The sequence below is a fragment of the Seriola lalandi genome, unplaced genomic scaffold, assembly GCF_002814215.2.
Source record: "Seriola lalandi dorsalis isolate HSWRI2012SDOR001 ecotype SW California unplaced genomic scaffold, Sedor1 jcf7180002054409, whole genome shotgun sequence".
NCBI lineage: Eukaryota > Metazoa > Chordata > Actinopteri > Carangiformes > Carangidae > Seriola > Seriola lalandi.
Window position 1 is genome coordinate 176,666 of NW_019524962.1, and position 21,102 is coordinate 197,767.

A 21,102-nucleotide genomic window follows, 5' to 3' on the forward strand; every position below is an offset into this window, starting at 1 on the left:
GTTAACTTGTCCCTCAGAGAAAAAATGACAGACATTTTCTCAATTTTCTGACAGTAAACATCAATCAGTCGTTAAAGAAAGTAATTGTATGAAGTGCTGGTATAAAATAACTCTTGGCTGGAGCCTTACAGTCATCCTGTGGTGGAATAACACTTCCTCGCTGGAAGGTTTATGATTGATTACCTGAAATATGGAAAACAAAAATTAAGCAATTTGATAAAACACAACTTTAAGCTCAATATTAAGTCTTAAAACTAGTTTATAAACAGGGTCCCTCTAGAAGACCGGGACCAAGATGGAGGGTGGAGGACCGGTCAGAGTTGATACTGTGCAAAAACACATGGAGTAAATCAGCTTAGCTTGTTGACATGTTCTCCAACAGTTTAGATTTCCATCCAGTGTAGGTTGTCTATAGAGAGCTGTGCAGATAATTGGCAGTAAAAGTGAAACATTCGTCTTTAACGTGAGCCGGTCTGAACCTCATTAGTGAGACTTGTGACTAACAGGGTGCAGCTCATCCTAAAACACTTCTACAGCAGCCGGATCGAAGCACAAACTGAAGACGAATATCAGACAATAGATCTGCGCTGAAAGCTCCCAGCAAATGTATATTTCCACCATCAGGCAGCTTATAGATACAAACGACTTCATCACAGACACATTCAGGTGGTTGTGATCTGCATGACTCCAAATCAATCTACTCTCAGACTGGACCAATCAGAGCAGAGCTGGATAACACCGTCTGACACTGATATATAGAGGACAAAGTATGCTTCTATAGATATGACAAAAATATACATTTACATAAAAATATTATACAAGATATTAAATGAATAAATAAAACAATACAATAAATAATTTTAAATTAAACAAATACTTGTAAATATATAAAAATAATTAATATAATGTATATAAAGTATTAGATCTATTACAGTACATTAATAACTACAATGAAATGCAAAGCATAAACCATATTAATAATCCTTAAGATTAACGAGTAGAACTACACATTGTTGTCCCTTACTTAATTAGGCAACTAAAATATTATTATTTTCTACTTTAGCTTATATTCTACTTTATTCTATAGTTTGATTACTTGTTAATAGATCATTTTATTGTTGGTTTTGCTCTTTGTGTGGAATTTACTCACGCTAATAAGAATAGAAATATGACCAAACTTATCCCTGAGGAACTTAAATGTGTGTGTGTGTGTGTGTGTGTGTGTGTGTGTATCAAAACTCAAACTTCTTTCCCTGTCCATGACACTTGACCTCTCTACACCCAGCTCCTCTAAAACACACACACACACACACACACACACACACACACATACCCTCACAGCAGCAGCTTATTCCGCTCTACATAAATCACTGCAGCCATACCAGGCGACTTGCACTGCTCCAAGTTGCTCTAATGCACTGATGCCTACTGTAACATTCAGGAGACTTATGAAACAAAAGGTTAGGCCCCTGAATGGCCCAGTGTCAAGGATTACTTCTGAGACAAATTCTCCAACAACAAAGACTCCATTGTGCCCCACCAAGCCCTTGAATTAGCAGCGGGGGCGACTGCACGCTTAACTGGGCTTGACAGCTAGACTACTCTCACAGACCTCTCTGAAGATTTACTCAGATTGCTTCGATCTGAAATGACTACAAAATTTAAAGAATGAAACGAGAAAGAAAATGTATGGATAAATGAAAAAATAAATCCAATTGATGTCTGTGGAGAGGCTAAATAGATTGTTTTTCAATATAGATTAAACTGTCCATAATCTATTTAAAAGTAGGCCTCAGTCTAAATATGGATTAGGCTGCAACATCTGTCAGAAAAAAAGCAGCAGTTTCTTCAGGGGATTCTGTTTCCTGCATGTCTTTTTATTTTCAGAGAAACATCAGCTTGTTACTCGGTTTAAGGAAGTGTTTATGTGGTGATCACTCCGACATTAAATCCTGTTATTTTCCTGATTATTTAAAGAGGTTTTTGGTTTTCTTCAATGGCCTTCAATTTAAACCCGTGGGACTGAGTTTTAGCTTCCAGCGTCAATTCATGAAGAAGGAAGCGTTCGTCTTCCTGTTGCAATTTTCAAAATAAACCTTTTTTCGTTTTATTTATTTATTTTTTTTACCAAAGCCTGGTTTTTGACAAAAACAAACGTACAGAATTACAAATTTTTATTTATTTATTTATAATTATTTAATTTATTAATGTCATACGTGTTTCTCACCAAATCCACAAATGTTTTTTCAGCCCTGTGTATTGATTTATGTGACAAAAGTGTCCATTAATGGCACTTTAAAAAAAATGTAGTCTTTTTTTATTTGATTTTTGATCGTTTGTCATCTTTATTCAGTAAACTACAGAACAAGGAAGTGAAAAAATTAAAAACGAAACCAGACAAAAGTAAGAGTAAAAGAGCAAAGTATATATATTTATTTATACAATGTTTTTGCTGAAATTGAAACATTTACTTTGCCGTGACTTGTGCCATCCAGAGTGAATATGCATTTATTTGCTTCTTTCCACTGACTCTGTTGCCTATGATTTCACATCTCCTCTAACATTTGGTTAAAAGCCTCAGGCATAATCCATATCCTTTACATAATTTAACTGATCAAAATATGGTAAGAAATTCACACTACTAAAGTAAAATGTCAGCTATGACAGAGGCCCTGGTCTTGTAGAGGAAGTCTGTCAAAATCTACTTTTATGTATATATATTGATTGTTTATATTGATTTGTTGTTAAGTTGTGATTTATCAAATTAGTCCATTTTGTTATGTGTCCAATAATTAACACATAAAATTTCCAATAAGGTTGCATTATCAATACATGTGACTGTTCATTTTTTTATTGATTGTTCAGTGTATAAAATGTTGCAAATAATGAAAACTGCTCATCATTACTTCCTGAAGGGTGAGTTAACATATTTACAGTTACAGTTTTTTAAAATAAAATATTTTTAAAAAATGACAATTAATTTTCTATAAATCTTCGATTAATCAGATAATCATGTCAAATCTAGACTACTTGGTTGGGCTCCTCGATTTAAGAAGGCACGGCTTTTATTTTGAAAGAAATCCAAAGCTACTTCTGGTGTAATGCTGGGTAACTCCGTCTAACCTGACTGAACTGTGGGAGCCCACAGGCAAGGGGGGTTTAGTATTGGGAGGAGGAGGAGGAGGAGGAAGAAAAACGCTCATCCCCATACTCCCCAGTCTTGTTTCATATCGCGCCGTTTACAGCTGAGCTCCTGGCTGAGGATCCGGGTGTGTGTATGTGTGTGTGTGTGCGTGCGTTATGAGCGCTTCATATTCGCACTGGATACAGAAAAAAAAAACACACACACACACTCTCCTGCCATAGAAGAAGAAAAAAAAAAAAAAAAAACTACATGTGTGTGCGCTTGAGTGTGTGTTGGCTTAGTCACGAATTACACCTGAGCCGGGCGGGCATGTAGTTAACCGGGTTCCTGGGCGTGGGGAGGACGAAGAAAGCCGCTCGTCTACTTACTTGTCGTGGGAATATTGTTGAAGTAAACTTCAGCGGTGACTGCAGCAGCTGCGCAGCTCCGCCGCACAGTCGTTTCGCTCCGGTTCGCCTCGCCTGGACCAGTTTTCCTCACACCAGGATGTAAATTTGGGAACTTTTTGAAGGACCGGTGACACACGGGACGAGTTTTATTGTCCAACTTTTGCTATTTTTTGGGGGAATATAGTGAGAAAACACGACTGTAGCAGTGAGAGGGACATCAGCGGCAGATTCAGAGGTAAGCAGCATTTTTGCCTCACTTTTCACTCATGCATATTTTTGCTGTTTTGTGCCAAGTTTCATTAAAAAAAAAAAAAAAAATCCCTTTTATTTCAAATCTTGTCTCGACAAGAAAGCTGTGGGGGGATTTTAAAGATTTAGAAAGGTACACGTGATTTCTTATCAACGCGTTGCCCAGACAAGTCCCCTCTCTCGTTTAGAGAACGTCACACCGAACTGCGCTCGGGAAACCTCAAATTTAATAATTGATTGATTACTGGTACAAAAGCACGCGCACTACTTAACAAAATGTGTGACGTTTTGCATACAGCACGTACGTGTTAATGATTCGGCATTAAGGCCATCCCGTATGAAGCGCGTTATTTTCAGGTAACTTTAAAAAAAAAAAAATGATTTAAGTCAAGCAACACGCTGCAATCAATGTATCAGGAGACCATTGAGTTGTACGGTAAGACTTTTTGGTGAGAGCATGGGTGTAATTTGAAAGTTACAATGACATAACTTTTGTTTTAAGGTTTTGAATGTAAGCCGAAATGAAAACTGGGGCTGTAATGATTCGCTACGGTGGTTGAAACCCGTGTTGGGAGCTGTAGTCTTTGCTGAGAGGCGAAGTAATACCTAATTTTTTAATTTTTAAACTGAGTCTGGCGTGGCGGTCTGTGCATATGGGAGACGACGGAATGCGTTGGGACTAATCAATACTCAGAAGAACATCTGGAGCCTCAGCTTGTGGGCTGATCCTGTTGAGCGAGTGACACGGCTTCAGTAATGTATTCCAGACTGGACTGACTTCTTCCAGTGTTAACTTCCCTTGCTGGCATTTACAGCAGCTGTACAAAACCATTATCCATTATTGATTCTCCTCATTAACTCTGTACCAGTCCCAAGGAGGATAATGGGATGTTAGAGAAGGATTTTAAATCTCTGACGCTGTGAGGGATTGTACCTCAACATCAGTTAGACATCTAATATAATATCCCTAATGTTATATTCATTTGTTGTACTGCGGTAAACAGATGTTTTTTGATGGCAGTATTGATCAGAAGTGCTTTAACCATTACAATAGCAGCTAAGATAATGATTGCATTAGTCAAATCTTTGGCCCCAAAGGTTATTATAACACATTGACCCCCATCTCATGTGTGGAACCATGAATTTCTGAAAACACTGTGCTGTTGGCCATCTGCTTCAAAGCATTGCTCTACATGATGGGAAGGTAATTGCCCATGGTGTCAGTTAATGGATCAGAATAGCCTCCACACTGCACCTTGAGCTCTGGAGCTATAAAACCATTACAGCCGCAGCGGTGCCGCTCTGTTTAGACCCAGGTTGTTGGGTGTTATGGCTAATATAAAACTCGGATCAGCCGAGCTTTCAGTTTCAAGGCTGCTTGAGCAGTTAATTGTCATGTTTTAATTTACCGCAGTCACCAGGGGGAAAGTTTGGATGTGCAGTTTTTTTGGAGTCGGTGCTGGAAATATTTACAATTTCCTGTGTACTGGATGGACACATAGCATGACAACAAGAAATGTGGCTGAAAAAAATGACCTTTAAACCTCCTGTGTCTGAATGAGTGATTTCTAATTTTGCCCTATCTCTCACTGATGTTTCTTGTTCAATTAATGTTTTCCAGGAAACGGCATTTCTAATGTGTCCCTACAGCAATCGATAGTTCAAACACTCTATGTTCTTTTGAATAAGCTCTTCAGTAAATCCTTTTTTAATGTTTTTCTAGAAGCCGGGCTATTTCAGCAAAAGCCTCGACACATGCCTCCACGCACACCACAATACATACACTATCTCCTCTTTTGTGAACTGGCTGTTTAAAATTAGTAAGTGAGCGGATGAGCTTTATATTGAACAGCCTCAGGGACAGAGCGCACAGTGTTTTACATTATCTCTTGACTTGGAAATGGAGCACAGAGTTCTTGGGGGTTTTTTAATTTTTTTTTTATCAACATTTCTTGGAGGCAAAAGGAATTTCGTTGGTTGCCTTTTGGGCAGATTCTGCAAGACAGCTGACAGGCAATTTTATAATATACAAAGAAGGAGCTTCTGGGGAGGAAAATCAAAGGGCAACGACCTCTTTTTATTCATGTATTCATATCACATTCGTGATCTGAGATGATCAGCTGGTTAACTGGATATTTTGGATGACGTGGTACATGGTAGACATGTTTTCCATTCAGTAGCAGAGCTCAGGATGTCTTGATATTGGCTTTTTCCTCTCTCTGTTTGTTTTCTAATTGGACTTTACTCTGATCTGAAGGCTCAGTCGGACCAGATTTGGTGGGATTAAATGTACTCGTGTTGTGGTGAAAACCAGGCTGGACTGGAAGTAATGTGGGTAGGGTCGGGTCGCTGGAGTTCACTAAGGTGTCCTTTCTCTTGGTTCTTAAAGCGAGACTTGGCAACAGGTGATTATTTTCATTATAGATTTAATCAGTTGTAAAAATGGAGAAAATGTTTTAACAACTTCCCACAAGTCATGTTGGTGATGTTTCAATTCGCTTGTTATGTTCAACCAAAAGTCCAAAACCACCAAAATATTAAGCTGTGGCTAGCTGGTTAGTATGCTAACTTCAGTACAAGACGAGAAGTGACAGAAATAGAAGCAAAGCAAGAGTTAACATTGGCGTTGACAGCGATTGGTGAGTAATGGAGTAAAGCTAATGCTAACGTTAGCTTTATAGCAATAGAACTTTAACTTATGAATTTGTGGAGTTGAACAATAGAAAATGGTCTTGACACTGTGCACCTTTGAGGGGAAGGACGCTATTGTAGCTTATTAGCTTAGCAACACTCAGAGCTTCATTTGAATCTGCTGGAGCTTGCGCCATAACCACAAACACATAACCTAATTTGTCACTTGTATGTTGTTTGTCCCTTATCTAGAGAAACTGTAGTACTGTGACTCCACCCACCGCTGAACCAATAAGATATAGAGGAATGTTTGTGCTTCTAAACCTCTAATCAGCCAGAGAAAGAGAGAAATGTTGTCAGCATGTGGGTTGAGCTGTACATTAATGAAGCCTATACAGTCAGACGATCAGAAACCTGTTTGAGTGGAATGCAGGCGGGCGGCTGAGGAACTCGGCCTCTGTCACATTGACACGGCTGCGAAATGAAAGAGAGCTTCAGAGTCAGATTCCATGAATCCAATAATCCTTCAAATAATAAGTAAACAGTGAAATTAGTATGAGGGAAAACACACAACCCAAATCCAATAACTTCACGGTGTTGACGTGTGACAGTGTACTGAGGTTGCAACGTGACAGATTTGGCAGGTTCAGCTTGTCGGCCGGCTCTTCTTATTATTGGTTGCAAATTTGACATAATTGAGTTTTGTTTGGAGGAGGGCTGGGTGATAATTTAGCCAAATCATATGGTGATGATACAACCTCATGTTATTTTTCTGTTTCCAAAAGGAATGACTCTGAGAGCTGTAGTTACAAACCAACAGAATTAGTTTGTGAAATTTGTGTCTGACGAGGAATTTGGTCTGTAAACAGTGGAGGGAGTGACGGCAGCAATACCACAAGGTAAAAATACAAGTTACAAACATAAAGTCCTGCATTCACACAGTTTGCTTTGCTGCAGGACAAGTCACAGCTTTATCATTTTTATAGTGTTTGGAGATCTCATGGAAATCCCAGCATATGTAGCTTTGTACGACTCCAACCTGTGCAGGTCTAATAAATCACTGAAAACTCCTCTGTGGATCTGCAGGGCCTATAATCACATGAAAAATCAAAACTAAACTAATAAATGTAGTTGTCAAATAACTGTAGTGAAGTAAAACATGCAGTATCTCCCCCAGAAACATAGTGGAGAAGAATAAAAAGCATTTCAATTGCAAATACGGATAATTCAAAACTGTTCTTTTGGGTAATTCTATTTTGAAAATCTTAATTTAACATGTGATTTGTGCTTGTTTTTCTCAAATCTGACTTCCCAACAAGATATTTAGTTTTTAATTGTTGTATTTTGAATTTCAAAACTGTCAATCACTCGCTGTAAAAAATGTTTAAATCTTTAAAATTCTTATTTCTCAAAATGTTATGTTTGTCAAACAATGCAATTTCAAGCTTATTCTCCATCTTGAGCTAAGTAAACTATCCTAACAGGCGTGATTACTCAATTATGATTGGACACATGACACATGCAATTATATTTGTTGGCAGCTTGAGTCTTATTCATATGATAGAGTCTGATAGAAACTGGCAGCTCACTTACAGATAGTGTTTGTTTTACTCTTTTAATGCATTTTCTAGTTTTACAGTGCACACTATTATCATGTCCTGGCTCTATTGGAAGCATGTGGTTGTTTTTGGTCCAAATTTACTTTCGCTGCTGTGTTGAAACACCAAAATAAGCATCTTCACTCTGCTAAAAAAAAAAAAAAAAAAGAAAAAAATCCCTCAAAGCCTGAAATTAAATTATGCTTCGTAACTTGGCAGCGAGACCAAGTGAAGACAGAGAGAGGGAAAAACCACTTAAAAGTTCGTTCTGCTTTTCTCCACGTTGTGGTGATTGGAAACAGGAAGGGACCGCTAGTCCTCAGAGGTCGGAGGTCAGGGGTCAATGGCAGAGAGAGCATGAACGCACGGTCACACAGACATTCGCACACGCTCAGCTACTGCACTGTTTGTCATGTTGTAATTATCGTGCCTGCCCACATGTGTAGTTGAGTTTATGTGATTTCATGCAACCCTGAGTGTGTGTATTTGTTTTCCCATTGTCCTTGGCAGTGGATGTTACTTTCCACTGTTACCTATTTACATGTTTGTGCGCAGCAGTCCGTGCTTTCGAAATAAAGACGATGGGGAAATGTTGGTTGAAGCGCACATGCAACGACTACAGATGAATGTGAACACAGTGGAATTTCCTCCATGATATGTTTAGTGAGATGGGGGGGCGTAGGCAGTATGACGATATGTGCAGTGAGATGGCACAAATGTGTCAGCCATCAGAGAACTGTTTATAACACGGTACCTGTCCCGGCTGTGTGAAGACATTGTTGGTGATGCTAACAGTCACTGAGCAGACTTGTTTTATGGCATTATTGGATTTTAAATGACTTTTCCATGAATGTGACGATGTAATTTTGTTTGCCAGGTATTCCATTTCTTATTCTTTATTTTGTCCATGAAGTTTTCTCATTTGATTTTCCGATAGATTTCTCATATAATCGTATAGTACATGTTGGTCTTGTGATTTTACAAGTACACTACCATGGTAGCAGTAAACATATGGTGGGTTTCTGTTTTTTCCCTACACACACTCTTCAGGTTTAAAATTTCAGCTCATCTGCACGTGTCTGTCATGATGGCTCCAAGTGATGATCATTTATTTTCATCATAGATTAATTGATTCATCTTTTGCTCGATAAAAGGCAAGAAAATAGTGTAAAAATGATCATATTTGAGACATGGAAGAAGGAAATGTGTCACATCTTTGATTGAAAAATTACCAAAAGGATGAATCGATTTAATTTCTTCTGGTTCGACGAATCGTTTAATTAATCGTTGCACTGGAAACCCGCCTACTAGTTTATGGACTAATGGTTAAGGCTGAACTCTTTAGGCAGTTAACATTTTGATAATCAATACAATCAATAATAAAAGTCACCTGTTGAGCAGCAAAAATATTAAACTTTTCCTGTTTCTAGTCGTTAAAATTTTTGTATTTGTTTTCAGTTTTATTCCTTTATAAATGGAACATGTTTGGGTTGTGGAAGATTGATTTTCTAACACTTTAAAGACAAAATAATTATTGATTTTAATTGTGAAAATAATAATGAGATGATTGGGTGCCTAAAATACATTTTCAGTGTACAAAGCTGCACATCAGAAACTTATTTTACTTCACTTTTACTTACACTTTTTTGCAACACCTTTGATATGTGCTCATTGCAGGGGTGTTTTGTCACACTTCCTTTACATTATAATGAGGACACTCGCTCTTGGTAATGAACAGAAAAGTGTACCGATCTTAAAGAAACAGATCTGCAGCTTCTCTGCTCCTCATTTGCTCTTTTCATCTTGTAGTGTTTTTTTTTTTTTGTCTTGGTAGTGTTTTTAAAAAAGCTGCTAGTTCCATAAACATCAAAAACATCTTGTTTGTGCTGCAGAGGACTTTCTATTTCAAGGATGCAGGCATGTGTGTGTGTAGGTGTTTACATCAGCAGGTACAGAAGCTTTCATGAATGACATAACCGTTATTTTACTTGAAAAACAGGCATTTATTTAGACGAATGAGATGCAAATTCATAGCAAAGCCTGGCAGCCATTAGCGTGTACGTGTGTGTATCTGTAAAATAATGAGTCTTTAATATCTTTAAATAGTCAATATCCTGGTGTTTTCTTTCGTTTCCTTTTAAAGTTTTAGAAGTGCTTCCAGTCGGCATTTAAAAGTCTTAAAGTTTGATTTCTGTGACCAATTAGCTGCACGACCGCCAGGCAGGTGTGAAAAACATCAGGACAGTTTGGTTAAATTGGATCAATCACGGAAAAATATACTAAATGATCAAATCTACAGCCATAGAGAGGTTACCTAAAGTGCTTTTTAAACCATGATAATAAGTCAAAGAGGCTAAATGGGCCGGTTTAATGTGTCTGCCTCTGATGTTGGACCGTGTGTGTCTGGAGCAGCTGATTGAGGATTGTGTTTGTCCAGCTGTTAATGTGCCGGTGTCATTATGCTGCTGTTGTCTGGGAGGCTCAGAGTGAGGAGGCCTGTCGGACTGATTACTGACCTGTGCTCCTTTCTGCTTGCTCGTTGCGGATTTGCTCTGTTGAGTTTACTCTTCAGTAAAAGTACCTACGGCACCAGCGTGTCCCATATGCTGAGAGTTAAGTTGCGGCGGTCAACCTTGCACGTACAGGAGAGATTGGGCTGCCTTAAAACAACAGGGGTGCCCACACTCAAACAGCATCTGCTTGTTGTAATCACTCGTCCTATTTATACTGGCCATTCAGACCTAATTAACCTCCATTGTAAGTGATGGCGAACACTTCCCGTGTCCCGTCACTTACCCCCAAATCACAGTAAGAGTCGGTGTTTTAATGACCAGCATGAGCAGGAAGGATGTTCATATGGGCACCTGACTGTTGTTTTCAGACAGATTAATTATATAGTGTTGCTGATTCCTTGAGCAATGTGTTTTTATTTTCATTCATTTTTCTAATTCAAATCTCAGTATCTTAAATTGTTTTGTTTGGAGACTGGAACCTGTTGGCGGCAACGAAACGACGATGTTTCCGCTTCACCATTGGCTGCAAACACCAATGGTGAATAGAAACACCAGATTCACAAAAGCTGCTAGCAAGGACAACAAGGTCAGCAGTCCGGAAAAGGGTCATGTGATGGCGTGACAAATCGGGGAAGGATTTGCTGTGACTGATGAGACCCAATCAGGGAGCGAACGTGGGCATCTGCATCATGGTTTCCAGAAGTCTCCGTCTCTGACTGACTACAACGCAGCGCCAGTTTTCTAATTAAACTAAACCAGCAGCATTTCCTAAAGTCTTTGTTTAAGGGGGAGTAGTGTGGACGCCAGGAGTAAACATAGCAAGGGTGATGTGTATTATATCTACAACGACCTTTTCAGTTTCGGTATCCTGATGAACATTGACAGCATGTTTCTGAGGTTCAGTTCACAACTCTCCAGTGTTGGAGCTCCTATGTGCGAAGGAAGGGTTAAGGGTAAAGCAGTTCTTGTCCTATTAAGACTTGCTGTTCGACTTGGACAGAAAACAAGACGTTTACATAAAGTAAAAGTGTTTATAGTCGTTCAGAGCAGACACACTGGAAGGTGGAGCGAAGAGGCGGCCGTGGTGGAGTCGGGGGAGACGAGATACTGTTTAAAAACTGGGATAATGCCGCATATTTTCAGTCTCTCCAGGAAACTTAGAAGTGTTGCAATCAGAAGCTATCGGACCATTCAACATGCAGTTCAGACGGAGCATAAATCTCACTTAAGAGTTGGCTGAATTCACAAGCTGACGTCCAATTAGAGAGGTCTCTTTTTCCAGGTTGTGCATGATTGCATCATTCTGGCATTTTTAATCTGTCCAAAGTTTCAAATGCCTTTTTTGAAAGAAGACGTCTGAAAGAGAGAAATATCAGAAATACTAATCAAAGAAAAGGGAAAGAAAAAGACAAACCTCAATCCCTTGTGGTTCTTGAACTGTACGTGAACCCCTGCTGCCCATGTGCCAATTTGTAGTGTGAACGGGTGTGAACTCCTGCAACAAATCATTATTCTGTCACTCAATCACTTTTGACAAGGACCACGGTGATAAATTCATTTGTGAGCTCAAGAAGAAACACGTCAAACCAAATCTAATCTCTAACCTTCATAACATTAGTGATGCGTGACGGGACTTGGATACACCATTCGTTCTTATTTACCTTCTTCGAATGAAGAAACGGGTGTTGAGGCTTGACTGTCTAAAAATCTGGTTTGCAATCAGATATTAACATCCATCCACTTGTAACAGTAAGCCTTGGGGTCATTTCCTCCAGTTGGTGCAGATCATTCCTACAAAATAACCCTTAAGTGGTCTGGAAACGGCAGGGAGGTTTCTGAGATTAATATGCGTAAGCGAACTGAATAAACCTCAAGAATCGCACAAAATGATTCCTGTGAACACAATAAAACAGTCCCTGTACATAAAGTGATAATGGGAATTAAATGTGACTTGTTATCAAGTGATCAGTAAGCCTTCATTTTATCTTTTCAATGTGTTGGAGGGAAATTCTAATGTTGAGGAACCTTTTTATCTCCAAGACAATTTCATGTAAATGGACGTTTTGCCGAGATGAGATTTTCGTGCAACATAGACATTTTGCAAATTGCTCTTGTCGTTTCTCCATTTCTGTCTTCCACATTACAAATGCACGGAGGGAGGCCTGACAAAAAAAAAAAAACAAAAAAAAAGAAGAAAGAAAAAAGAAAATGCATCACATCAAGTCAGATCACATTGTCTCGTTGAAGGAACAATTTGTAAGACAGTTTTGTCAGCGATCGTGTTTTCGCAGAACTCCCGAGAGTGCGATGTCTGCCGCCGGACGAACCATCAGGCATCGTTTATTTTACCCCAGATGCCCTTTAACTTCATCATCGTGACTGCTGATACATATACATTATACACACACACACACACACACACATCAGTTTATGATGATAGATATCTCTCTGCTGAATGAAGAACGGGGAGCGCGGAGGGCCCATTAAGAAACCTGGGTATTTCTGGCTGCGTCTTGTCTCTCTCTGCTAATTCAGGGTCACGTCAGCCAGTCTGTTAGGAGATGTGAGATGTGAGGGCGTCGCTCTCTCCGAAAAAAAAAAAAAGACGGAGTAATCATTACATGAATAAAAGGCCGCCGCTTGCTTGGTAAAGAATAGAGAACATGAAAAGAGACGCAAAGACAAAAAGATTGGGGGAGGAGAGCTACAGTGGCTCGCAGTCTAATGATTCTAGCCAGCGTTTCTTATTTCCATTTAATTTCATACAATGCCTTTAATTACTTGCTATTCTAGTTGCTTAAGTCTATTGTGTGGGCTTATTACAGGGGGACTGAAGGTTTATTATGCTGAGAGATGGATGCACTTCAAGGTTTTTCTTACTGGTGTTTGGTGGAGTGTTTTTCTTTTTATGAAGAAAGTGAACAGTCTTTACGATCTTGAAGGACGCTACCAAAGGAGTATTTGCTTCAGGGCTGCTTCTAAGTATTGTTTTTTACTATTGATTATTCTGCTGATTATTATTAGTTAATCAATTATTAGTTTTAAAAAATTGCTTATTTTTTCTGACCAACAGCCCAAAACCCCCATATTTTATCTACAATCACATACGACAAAGAAAATCTGCAACGCCAATCCTCATTTTTGAGAAGCTTGAGAAGGTGTTTGGCATTTTTGATTGAACAATTACGGAAATTAGTAATTGATTATCAAAATGGATCCGTCCATCCATTTTCTTCCACTTATCCGAGGTCGAGTCGTCGTGGCAGCGGGTCAAGCAAAGTAGTCCCGGCGTTCGTCTCCTCAGCAACACTTTCCCGCTCCTCCTCGGGGGGATCTCAAGGCGTTCCCGGGGATTCATCATCTCAATCGCTTTGATAGAACTGCTGATTAATTTCCTTTTTTTAGATCGATTAATCAATTTACCGTGCCATGAAACCTGCTTAAAAAAGTTCATTTCTCCTTGGTTGAAGTCTGATGTGTGTTTTTTAGAAGTGGTTCTCATTTAAAAGCAGCAGTGGAGTCAGATCACTAAGCCACAACAAAATCCCTGCATCTGTTATAATCAGCTGCCGAATCTTACAAAAAAAAAACCCTCAGCCCCCGAGCTCCGCCATCAGCCATCAGCCATCAGCCAAAGGAAGGGAATGCTTTGTTTTAAAACCACCATAAGCCGAGTTGCGGCTGCTTATGTTGATGTTGCATCACTCTAGTGTTGCGTTGGGATTGTGTCGGCTTTGTTTTGCATCCAAAAGAAGAGTAGATAAAAGAAGCATCCGAGCGAGAAACAATGAGATTGATGTTAAGTCATCAATATCTGAGACGCACGTTCATCCTTAAGCTGCTGCTGCTGCTGCTGGTCGGGTTTTTCAATGGTTGGACGGATACGACCTGATGAAACCTGCTTTTCCTCCGTTTTAAATCATTGTAAATTTAATATCTTTGGAATTCGGATTGTTAATCTGACAAAGCGAGACATGGGACGACGTCACGTTAGGCTCTTTTTGAGGGGGATTGTTGGTTGTATGTTTGTATTTGTCCATTAGCAACGGAGCGTGTGTCTAATCCGTGTCTCGGCTTCTCATGAGCGTCCGAAGGTTGTGTTTGCAGTAGAAACATTTGCGCGCGTGTGTGTGTGTGTGTGTGTGTGTGTTGTACGTTGGACCACTCCGTTTGTTCAGACGGGTGAAGCAGACTGGGCTGAAGCTCGGAAAGCAACCAGCTTCACTTCACTTTCTCTTTGAACCAAGTAGCTGAAGATCAATATCTGTAACATGTTCATGTGCAAAAATGTTCGAAATTCGACTTGTTGTAACTTTCTTCCCCTTTCATTGATACGGACTCTGAGCCCTGCGAGGAGTCCTGCACGCAAGACTGAAAAACCTTAGAAGTGCAAATCGCTTTGGGTGAAAGCATCTGCCACATGAGTAAATATAATGTAAATGTGAGTGAGTCAACGTTACACCCCATTTAAATGGAAGTAGAATAAATATTAGAAACACCCTGTCAGTGTGAATTCAACAGCAGCACAAACAACAGCTTCCAAAAAACCGACTGTTAAGTTTAATTTAAGCTAGGTGCACCGTATAAACGGTATCCCCCCCTTTTCTAAACGTCTGGACCCTCTTAGTCATAAATGGTGAGTATTAAATTCTATAGAAATCCATCCCATAGTTGTTGAGATATTTCACTCAAAACCAAAAATTAGAGGAAAAGTTGAGGGATCTCTACCAACCACCAGGACTCATCCTCAGGGGAACATGAATGTCAGAGATGTCGAGATATTTCAGTCTGGACCGAAGTGATAAAAACAAGCTGTTAGCATTGCTCAGAAACATGACTCCTGATGTTTGTCATCTCTTTCCTGGGAATGAACTTTTTTTAATTGTCATGGAGAAACAACGTGTGTGAACATCGTTGCCAGCAGTGATGGCTCATCTCACTTACACAGAAGTTCCACTGAAATCCATTCATTGTGTACCTAAAAGTTCCTCCTTGTTTTCATCCTCCAGTTTCAGTTTTGTCTCTCTCTCTCTCTCTATCAGTCGTGGTATCTCTCTCCCTCATGTTCATATTTGCCCCAGCGTCACTTCTTCAGCTCTTTATCCTTCCTGTTGTCGCTCAGACCTCGGTCACATTGTTCTCTGTCAGGGTTTGTTATTACTGCCAGAGTCTGACTCACTGGTTATCACCCCCCCCCCCCAGCCTTTCACATACTTTTCAACTTAACCTACAATCTCTGTCGCTAGCTCCTTTTTACATTTTACCTGCCAAGAAAAAAAACTTGACGGGGGACAATTTGAACAAGTTGTTCAGCCTCATGTTGAGATTGACTTCTACACATGACAGTCGTGTCACGTTCCTCTTTAAGAAGCTTTCTCAAGTCTGAGAACTGGAGAGATGTGGTGTTTGACAGAAGTTGGCATTTAGGAGACACGGAGTGTGAACTGTGGAGCTGCCTTATGGGGGAGCTGAGCCGATACCGCTGGGACTTTAGAGTCAGAACGTCTCATCCTCCGCTGCTTCGATTTTGACCATTTTTTTTTTTCCAAATCGGTCTCTTGTGAGTTTCACAAACTTTATGGAATATTTAACAGTGAGAGTAACAAGAAAACTTCTGCTAAAACTGTGAAATAATTGGTCTTTACTTCCACTGAGGTTTTTTTTTTTTTTTTTTTTGCAGAAGAAATCAGATTTTACGCTGTTAGTGGATTATTTCTTTGGTTTATTTAAAGGAAGATAGAATTCAGTAATGGAGTAAATGACTTGTGGAGACGTACTGCGGGATTTCATTGAAGTTTCTGTACAAAAAGTCACATGAAAATAGCCAAACAACAATAATTGGACCAGTGGTTCCCGTCTGAAGGGTTGAAGAGTTTATTTTTTTTACTGTGATGCTACAGGATCACATGACTGTTGTATTGGGCCACAAGTCTAAAAACCTGGAATTGGACAATGATTGAACTTGATGCAGATTAATCGCTGCTGTAAATAATCAAACCGCATCTGTTACATCCAGGAATTACCTGTTTGATGTAGTATCAGACTTATTTCAGGCTAATGTGCTGGAGCAGTGTGTGCTTAATGTAAGACATCTTTTTTTGGGAGCCTACACTAATCTGATCAGCATGTGGACTGTGTTTCATTTTTCATGACTTCACTCTGGAGATTTGAGATGAGATAGAAGAGTGGAACATGGATGTGATGTTTGGCTTTGGGAATTTCCAGCGTTTTATTTTAGTCTGTGTTGGTGGAGTCATTTCAGAGAAAAGGTAACGGAAGATTAAGGATCTGTACTGGGGGTGGGGGGGTGGAGGGATGAGACAGAAACGGCTCGTCGGATCGCTATTCTTAGAACTACAAACAAAGCAAGAATGTCTGCAGACGGTCCGAGTGTTTGGAGGCTGAGTGGTCTCTCTGTGTGGGCCGTAATTAAAACCACGTTCACGCCGAGGGTGTCGCGTCAACTTGTGGCGCAGTTTGTGAGGAGGAAACGCTCCTGCGGCACAAAGGTTTACGGGTTGTTAGGAAAAACCTGGATGTGACATCGGACGTTTTCGTGATCCGCTCTCACCTGCTAGGAACAGCACGGAGGTCAAGTTACTGCTGGAAAACACACACACACACACACACAGAGAGGTAAACGTCGAATTCTGACCCTTCTCACCAAAATATGAAATTTCAACTCCACTGAACTCCACAGGAAGGAAGGTTGAGTCTGGGTAGAAAAAAAAGTTTTGATATGTTTTTAATGGAGACGAAGTTGTGTCAGGATGTGATGTTGACAGTCAGGCTGGACTCAGGGAGTGAGCAGCTGTTGAAATGTCTTTCCTCACTTGAAATATCTGGATTCTCCTCAACTTTCAACTTGTTGTCTGTATTTTCACACAGTTTTAATTTAGATTTTAAAACTACGGTTCCTGCAGTTTGGAGATTTGCTGCGTTTTTATTGTCTCATGTGATCGTGAACTCACCACGTTTGAGGTTTAAACTCTGATGATAGAGATGGAAGGATTAGTTTAATCTGCAGCTGATAATTGATTTAATCAATCAAGTCATTTATCAGTCAAAAACTCCAACTGATCTCTGCATGCAGCTTCTCCGGTGTGCTGATCACAAATTAACTAATTGGTAATTGATTAATCAAGAAAATAATGAGCAGATTAATTGTTGGTTCTAAGCTCCAAAACCAGCTGAATTTGTGTGTGTGATCACATCCTAAAACCATAACTTCTACTTCATCAGCACTAGATCTCTCCGGCTGGAGCTTCCTGTTCAGACCAGGAAATGTTGTTTTTCAGATTGGTCTGTGTCATCGTGGTCTCAGGAGTGTGATCGCACCCCGAGCCTCTGTCTGCAGGGGCAGGCACTTTGGCATCTCTTTGACACTGTTTGTTGAGGTGTGTGTGTGTGTGTGTGTGTGTGTGTGTGTGTGTGTGTGTGTGATAATCTAACACAAGATGCATGTGTGAGAGTGAGATGCACAAATACTTACAGACACGTTCACACATTTGAGAGCTGCATGGTGGCATGAGTGTGAAAGAGTGTGTGTGTGTGTGTGTGTGTGTGTGTGTGTGTGTGTGTGTGTGGTCGGTTTAGAGCAGGGTGTTCACATGTGGTCTGAGGTGATATGTTTTTTGTTTTTCCTACCTTTTCCAACACTTGTAGAAAGACAGGTGGTAATGGCAACACACACACACACACACTCTTAAATTAAGTACAGCTACATTTAACCTAAAAATTAAGTGTGTATATATATATATATATATATATGTGTGTGTGTGTGTGTGTGTGTGTGTTCTCATGGCTGCAGTTTGACCTCTTGTCTCCACCACAGGAAACCCAAAACCACAATCCTCTCCTCCACTATTTTCTCTCTGTCAACTTTTATTGTTTGACTCCAGTCTGGATCCGAGTGCTTCGCTTATTTCCGCCTCATTTCTTACTGTTTAAATTTTCTTTTTTTCATTTTTGCTTTCCACCCTGTCGTGTTTTTGTTTTTGCACTATAAAAACACTCTGCACATGAATTCACATGAAAAGGTGTGTGTTTTTTTGTTTTTTTTAAAGCGTGAGCACTATTTGTTTTCTTTATCATGCAATCAACATGCCACAGTTCATGCAGTGATGGTAATCATGAACACACGAGCGGAAACGCACACCGCTGATTACAGATGAAGCATGCAGATTTTAAAGTGGCAATCAGCAAGTTACTTGTTATTATTATTTGCCTTTGTCTTTGTGAAGCTGTGGTTATTACTGGAGTTTTTCTTAAATTGGGGAGAAAAAAAAAGCTGCAGGGCACTGAGGGCTTTTTAGAGATCAGAATCAAGACTAATCAGAAATTAATACGTAAGTGAGGGTAGGTAGTAAAGTAAAAACCGTCAGCTCCATCTTCACTAGCAGGTTTCTTCAGGACCAGCAGACCGCGCTTTAGCTTTGTTGTGCGACGCTGTGATTTAGAGATTTTTCTACCCACATTCAACAGCTGCAGGTTGAGCAAGTGACCAGAGAGTAATTTATCTGAACAACCACCGCACACGTTCATGGTGCCCAGAGGATGAATCCTGAATCCTGTTTTAAATGACACGATTAGAGGCAGGTGTCGAACTTCAATACGATCGATCCTCGTCATTTGGTACCAAATTAAGGAGGGAATTTCATCAGCGTCAGTGAGCCAATCAGCATGCAGCATGCTCGGACCAAGATCTAAAAATGCTGGTTGTTTATTTACATGAACAGGTTTGAGTGTTTAAAGAGACTGCGCTTTAAAGTAAAATTTAAAATTGGTATTGTTTAATAAAATTGGTGTTTTTACATGTATATACAAAAAAAAGATGAGTATAGCAGAGTCAAATTGAGTTGAGCTGCTCTACAAGTCTTTTTCTTCTGTTAAATGTTTTTTGTTTGCAGGATTTTTTTGTTTATCTCCTCCTGAAAAAGCGTCTGATTCTCATCAGGTTAAATCGATGTTAACAGTGTTAAAGGACGGAGGGGGTTGGACGTAAATCGGGGTCGAGGTAGAACGGTTTGCTTCACTGTTGAAGGTCTCAGTAATGTTTGTCAAGTGCTTCCCATTTGGCTGCATGGGAGGGGGAGGGGGAGAACACACGCACACACACACACACATGCACACGCACACACACTAATCAGTGACAGTAAGTACTTTCCACTGGATGTGACACAGCGTTACCCATGAATAAACCAGTTTAACAGAGTTGCCGTAGCTGTTGACACATTGCAAGGTGTGGCTTTCTCTCTCTCTCTCTGTGTGTGTGTGTGTGTGTGTGTGTGTGTGTGTGTGTGTGTGTGTGTGTGTGTGTGTGCGTGTGTGTGTGTGTGTGTGTGTGTGGTCGTCTTTCTCGTCTAAACTCCGGATCATCATCGCTGTTCAGACCCAAACACTTCACCACCCTCCCTCTAACACTCCACTTCTCTGTCTGATAGTCTTCCTGTCTTTCTTTCACCACCTGTGCTACAAATATAAAAAAGAGTGTACAGGTTACAGCAGTGCTCACCCGCTGCGCTTCCTGCTACTCTAACCTGACTTTTCATGGTGACTTTTCATGGGAACTTTTGGGGACTTGTCTGAAGTGGATCTTGCTCAAACTATTGTCAGGAGCTGATTTCAAATCCCTGCAGTTGTTACAGTGCAGTGGATGAGCCTTTCAAATTAAAGGTCACATATTTTTACGCTTTTCCTGTGTGTTTTATTTTGAAGAAGATACATTTTTGGTTTTGAAAGTCAAAAACCTTCCTAGTGTAGTTTTTACATCTCCCCTCTCAGGCTTCTCTCTCTGGAGCTCTAGTAACAACAGGCTGGTGAGCCAATCAGAAGAGAGGAGGTTCTGAGTCTCTCTTCTGATTGGCTGATGAATAAAAATGAAGCAGATCATCTGCTGAACACTCAGAGATACCAAATCCTGGAAGGTTGGATGGTGGGTCCAGGTGGGTGGGGCTTGGGGCATGGCAGAGAGCCGTAACTGCTTTGTTGTGACATCACAAAGTTACAGAAGTCCTGACGGCTCATTTTAAGGTTCAGTTTCTGAATACAGGCTGTGTGTGTTTCTCTGTGGACTGAGGCTTTGATACTTTCACAGTATTAATATTGAACCTAGATCTGATCTATAACCAAACGCATGGAAATCTACCTTTATACTATATGGAACCTATATTTTCTCAGGGAAATTGTAAGACTCAAATGTGAGAATATGCTGCTGTTGTTTTGTCCTACATTATAGTAAATTAAATATTGTTGGCTTTTGAACAAAACAAGACATTTGATGACACAGTTTTGGGCTCCTTTCTCCCTGTTCTCTAAGGGTTCACAGGCCAAACTAATGAAAATAATCCTTAGTTACAGCCCTAAGTTGGACTAACTTTAACTGCCAATAAAGTTTGATCAAACCAGAGCTGATGCATGGGAGCTTTGAGGAAAAGACTTTATATTTGAGTTTTTGCGAGCACGGTGATTGAGTTGGCGGAAAGTTAAATCACATTACCCGTGCCAACCATCCGTATATCATTAATACAAACTGAGAGAAGAAAGAAGGAGGAGACGCATCAGCTTTTAACGGCTTT

The 21,102-nt window shown here is 40.0% G+C and overlaps 1 protein-coding gene across 2 annotated transcripts in view; it reads left to right on the forward strand.

Moving 5' to 3' along the window:
* Positions 1 to 3,193: 3,193 nt before the first annotated feature.
* Positions 3,194 to 21,102, forward strand: part of LOC111657673 (plexin-B2-like) — a 173,682-nt gene continuing 155,773 nt past the window's right edge. For both annotated transcript variants that reach the window (XM_023409950.2, XM_087175041.1), the window contains exon 1: positions 3,194 to 3,769. The gene's annotated coding sequence lies outside the window, so the exon portion shown is untranslated. The remainder of the gene's footprint in view (positions 3,770 to 21,102) is intronic.